Source organism: Cryptomeria japonica, chromosome 11 (assembly GCF_030272615.1).
Source record: "Cryptomeria japonica chromosome 11, Sugi_1.0, whole genome shotgun sequence".
Classification (NCBI taxonomy): Eukaryota; Viridiplantae; Streptophyta; class Pinopsida; order Cupressales; family Cupressaceae; genus Cryptomeria; species Cryptomeria japonica.
Window position 1 is genome coordinate 137,204,789 of NC_081415.1, and position 6,147 is coordinate 137,210,935.

Consider the following 6,147-nt stretch of genomic DNA (forward strand, 5'->3'; position numbering starts at 1 on the left):
CATATAAGACTACCTCATACTTTCAGTATGTAAGAGGCATCTAATTGTACCTCAAATTCAAGACATACATATCCTATTTCTGACAAAATTTGAACTTGTGACTTCTCTTTGAAAAATACAAATAAATGAGATCTCATATGCTCACAAAGATATTATGACCAGCTACCAGCTACTGTACTCCATCTAATAAATGAACACCAATAACCTGTTGAAAGAGGCCTACAATGTTCAACTGATATTGCCTACAGTCATGTTCAACCATAGGCTTCAGTCTATTGCCCGTAGTTTTTTAACTTCTCGTGTAGGAATCAGAACCCCAATACTGGGCTAATGTTTGCTATATGTTACCCATAGTTTTAACTACTTCTTGTGTAGATGTACAAGGATTGGACTTGAGCTTCAAATAATTCCACTGGGGAAATTGACTTGTTGGTTATCGTTTGACCTGCATACAAATCCAGAATGAACAAAAGTAAATTAGTCTTATGTCCAGCAACTGAGACAACAAGTTGGAAGGCCTTTTTGAAATCCTAATTGGAGATAATGTGATTGACTTTTAATGATTTACCAACTTATTGCCACATGTATGACCCCCTACTTGTAAGGATTGCTTCCCCGTCTTCTTACTATAAATGCATCTAGGTAGATGTATCTTCAAAATTAAATGATTTATTTTTTGGTTTATAGATGGCTTATAGTATATGGGATTATTTCATATTTTACTTTCAGTTAAAAAGAGGGAGACATGTAAATGTGCCTTAAATTTGAGACATATATACCGTACTCCCTCCAAAATTTAAACTTGTGACCTATTCTTAAAATGAATAGAATCCAAAAAAAATGGGATCCCATGTACTTACAAAATTATTATGACCAGCCAACTAATAAATGAACACCAATATCCTGTTGGAAGAGGACCTACAATGTTCAACTGATCTTGCCTACAGTTCTGTTCAATAAAGGCTCGAGTCTATTGCCCATAGCTATTTAGCTTCCCGTATAGAAATCAAAACCACAATACTGGGCTAATGTTTGATATCATGTTACCATAGTTTTTAACAACTTCTTGTGTAGATACACAAGGATTGGACTTGAACTTCAAAAATCTCCACTGGGGAAATTGATTTGTTGGTTATCATTTGATCTGCATACAAATCCAGGATGAACAAAAGTAAACTAGTCTTATGTCCAGCAACTGAGATAACAAGTTGGAAGGCCTTTTTGAAATCCTAATTGGAGATAAAGTCCTAAACTTTCAATGATTTACCATCTTATTCCCACATGTATGACCCCCCTACTTGCAAGGATAGCTTCCCTGTCCTATTACCGCCAACACGTGCAACTGGGTAGATGTGTTCTGATCATTGTTCAGACTGATATCCTCAAAATTAAGAAACGGTCAAAGATCCAGTGTGGTAGCAGCATCAACACAGTAATCAAAGTCTGGAGGGCTGTCAATGCCAATCCACTTGAACTATACTCCTATTCTCTTGTACAAGCATATAAAAGGTCAGTGAGGAATCAGAGATTGCATGTACCCACAAAGATGTTAAGCCAACTACTGTACCCTAACTAAAAATACGATGCTTATCAAGATGCCCTACAATATCCAACTTATATTGGCTACAGTTGTGTATTCAATCAATTTTCTGGGAGAAAAACAATACACGCACCCAAATGCAATTACGACAAACACAGGCCTGAGTATGTTATCCATAGTTTTCCAGCTTTGTGTGTCAGTAATCGAAAACCTTAATGGTGGTCACATGCAACTTGTCTAAAGCTTTCCGTGAGCGCTCCAGAGGGTTATTCGCGTCGAAGAGAAGATCCGCTTTGTCCCCCTTCGCGTTGTGAACAGCAGCACTACGGAGGAAGTCATCAAATCCTCCCTCCACCGACATAAATCAGTCGTTTGTCCTCATCAGATGCGGACGCAAAGTGCCCCCGCCATGTGGGGCATGAGGGCACTCCATTGTCATCTAGAAAAAAAAATCATACAACGATAACCTGTCACATCCGTATCTGAGATCAAAACCAAAATTTTGTTTCACTAAATGGCGGTGAGCAATGATTGGAAATGCCTTCCCATCAATAAGGGTTTGGGGAATGGGTAGAAGCCTCCCCAAGTCTTCTCTGAAGGGTTATAATTACGGAGGATTTGAAGCCAAATCTGTTTTACATACAGAGCACGCATATCCACTGCTCGGAAATGTGGACTCTTTAGTATCCCCTTCCAGCATTCACACAAACATCTGAGAATGTGATGGGAATTTAATTCCACCCTAAGCAGGCACTGCCGACAATTTCATCTTGCAGAACAGGAGATAGAACTCCCATTACAATCGCAAAGACCACAACAAACCTTATTTAACAGAATCGCAGAGGTTACTCCCTCGACTAAGGTTTAAAACATTCATTGAAGGGCAATTTTTAGCCCATAGGCTTGTTAGGGATGCCCCTGCTTGTTTTCATCATTGAAATTATTTTCGGATCCACTTGAGTTTATTTATTTGATTTAATAATAGCATAGTAAATCAATTTAACTAATAATATATATTGTGCTTATTTCATATTAATAAAAAATATTTATACTATAATAAATATATATCATTTCAATAATAGCATAGTAAATCAATTTAACTAATAATATATATTGTGCCTATTTCATGTTAACAAAAAATATTTATACTATAACAAATATATATCATTTCAAATATTATAATAAATTTTGCTTTCATTATTGAAATTATTTGGGGATTTTTAGGTCATTAAAATAATACTTAAGTCATTAATTTTTTATGTATTATGCTCATTTCATGTTAACAAAAAAAAATTTATACTATAACAAATTCATATCATTTCAATAAAATAGCATAATGAATTTTACCTTCTATGATATTTAGCTTAACCATGTCCTCAATTTTTTTTATATTAAAATCTATTCTAATTAAAATAAGATTTTAATTTAATAATATTAAAATAGTAATAAAAAATAGTTATATTTTAATTGAAGATTATGTATATGAATTTATATTTATATATTTTTCATAAAAAATGAAAATGAGAAGATAATGACACAATCTCCAAAATATATTAAATCAACATCTTTAAATTGTAGAACTTTTAAATGAATCTACTAATTAGAAAGCATAAGCAAATATATAATTCTTCATAAATACAAAAGAATAACATATCTAATTAAATCAACTATCAAATTATTTTTTAAGGCAAATTTTTAGGTTATTAAAATAATATTTAGATAGGTTATTTAAATAATCTTTAGTTCACTTAATATATATCATTTCAATAAAATAGCATAATAAAACCCGGAGTTTTTTGGTTCTTTAAAATAATATTTAGGTCATTAAATTTTTAGGTCATGAGTTAATAATATATATTATGCCTATTTCATGTTAACAAAAAATATTTTTTACTATAACAAATATATATCATTTCAATAAAATAGCATAATAATTTTACCTTCTATGATATTTAGCTTAACCATGAGCTCAATTTTTAATATATTAAAATCTATTCTAATTAAAATAAGATTTTAATCGAATAATATTAAAATAGTTATAGTTTGATTGAAGATTATCAATATGAATTCATATTTATATATTTTTCATTAAAAAATGAAATTTAATTTGTTCTAGTTGATTGGAGATATCTTTTTTTATCTTTAATGTCAATTGAAAATGTGAAGATAATGACACAATCTACAAAATATATTAGATAAAAATCTTTAAAATGTAAAACTTTTAATTGAATGTACTAATTAGAAAGCATAACCAAATATCTAATTCTTCATAAATACAAAAGAATAACATATATAAGGTTAGGTGTAAAGTTAAATTGGAGTTGGGCTTAAGGATCAATTAGCCTTATAGGTAAAACTTTTGATTTAGGGTTAGGGTTAAATTATGGTTAGGATTCAATGAGATTAGGAATACAATTCAATTTAGATTAGAGTTATAATTGGAATTAAAGAGATGACTTTTATTAGAGTTAAAATAGGGTTAGGGTGAGGGTTAAGATTAGCGTTCAATTTAGGCTAGGGAATATAGTTAGGGTTCAAATAAAATTACAACTTAATTAGGGTTATAATTCAATTAAAGTTACGATTACAAAATTATTAATCTCTTGTATTTGCTAATTGTTTGCAAAAAAGCATACTCAATTACTATTACAAATCTAAACGGCAAGTACTAGCCACTACGTGGCACTTGTTTTGGTTAGTAGCGCCTTTCAATATTTTTACGAATTATTTGTGGAGCAATTTGAAAAAGAAAAAAAAAGGAATAAAGTCTTAAAAAAAAGGGAAAGCAAATTGTGGAGCCACGTGGCATTTTTGTTAATAAGCAGTCGCTACTTATTTTCACAACTTATTTCTAATTCCTAAACAATAGTTGCTCCATCAAAATAGGGAAAACTTCTAAATTTAAGCAGAAAATAGAGTTAAGCAACTGCATGAGAACATGGGGTTAGTGTGGGACCTGAGCCAAACATTTCGCCAAACAGACTCCACTAGCATATTCCTCATTCACGTTTAATCTTCCATTTCTTTAAATAGATGCTATTCAAGGTTATCTTTATTGATGTCATAAGAAGAAGTAATTTTTTTATTTTATTAATGATTAGGTGATGGCATTTTATTAATAATTAGTATATAAAATATATATTAAGTGACGCAAAGCGTCAAGTTCTTGTCAATAGTGTTAGGATATGTAGTTAGAGTTAGGATTAGGTGGGATTAGTAGTTTGATGTTGTATTCATTTGATGAGAGTGCATAATTTGGAAGTGAGTATTCATAGTAGGTCATTTGGAATAGAAAGATAAGTATGTTGATGTTGAACATCTAGAAGAGAATATGTACAAATTACAAAGATAAATGGATAGATTCAATGCAATGTATAATTCCTTATTAATATTACAAATAAATTGTAATTCTTACAACCATGTCCTCAATTCCATAAGGTATATCATCAAGACAACCTATTCACTTAAACAATTCATTTGGTATCACTGGCTATGTAGTCAATCAAAAAGACTTTCAATGTCACTTAATTAGTTTTTACCTATAATAATACACAAAAATTACTTTAATCAATTTACAAACTTATGAGGAACAAACTTAATCACAATTATGATTACCTAATATTTAATTTTTTTTATATGCAAGCATGTAGAGTGAATATATGATAGAAGCTTTAAACCTTGCCTACTTTTTTATATCATACACCAATCTTAATATATGGAACAACTCTAGAAAGGAGTAAAAAGGATATGGATATATATTTAGATGGTCTTAGGGCTATTTTGTTTGATCTAGATAACTATTTATAACAAAATTTTGCTCCTAGGGATTGATTATAGCTTTGAGTTTGAATTTCTATTCTTCCTAGAAACTTTTATGAATTAGGAAAGTGGGTATTTTTTAGGCTTCTTAGCAACCCAATGATTAATCAATGAAGATCAAGCTCAATTTTCACGAATATTTTTAAATGAGGAGACTGTTTTAACTCTTGAGTGTACCTTTTGAATCTCTCAACCTTCTGTTATGCCTTGCATTCTCTCCTCCCTTCATTTCATCCTTAGAAATGTGGGTTCCCCCTCCCTTTTTGTCTTTTTTTGTTTTCTACATTGTTTTCCTTTCTTTTTCTTCTTTGTTTTGCCTCTCCGGAGTTTCGGGTTCCCAAAACCTTGGAGTCCCTTTGTTCTTTGTTCTCCCTCAAGAACCCTAGGTTCCCGGGATCTTAGGGTGAGTTTTGTTTCTTGTTTCTTTTGTTTGACTTTGGAATTTTGGGTTTTCGAAGCCCCGAAGTCATTGTTGCCTCTTTTGGAAGCTTTGGGACTCCGGCTCTTCAGAATCCTGAAATTTCCCTTGTGTTTGTTTTAATTTCGAAACTCCTGGTTTTCGGAGTCTCAAAATCCCTTTTGTTTGTTCTTGTCTTCGCCTTGGGATTTCGGGTTCCTGAAATCCCGATCCTTTTCTTTTCTTTGGTTGGCCCTTATCTAGAGTTTTGGAACTCCAAAGTTTGGAAGTTACTTGTTAAGTGATTTCGGAACTTCAGGATTTCGGAACCCCGGAGTGTGTTTCATTTTTTCACGCTTGGGGGAGGCTATAAATTGCCTTTCAAAAGGAA

The 6,147-nt window shown here is 31.7% G+C and overlaps 1 long non-coding RNA gene across 1 annotated transcript; it reads right to left on the reverse strand.

Moving 5' to 3' along the window:
* Positions 1-841: 841 nt before the first annotated feature.
* Positions 842-2,439, reverse strand: LOC131032631 (uncharacterized). The gene is made up of 3 exons (XR_009103483.2): positions 1,674-2,439; positions 1,268-1,482; positions 842-1,144 (listed from the first exon to the last, which is right to left on the reverse strand). It is a non-coding gene; the product is annotated as an uncharacterized LOC131032631 (long non-coding RNA).
* Between the last annotated feature and the right edge of the window lie 3,708 nt (positions 2,440-6,147).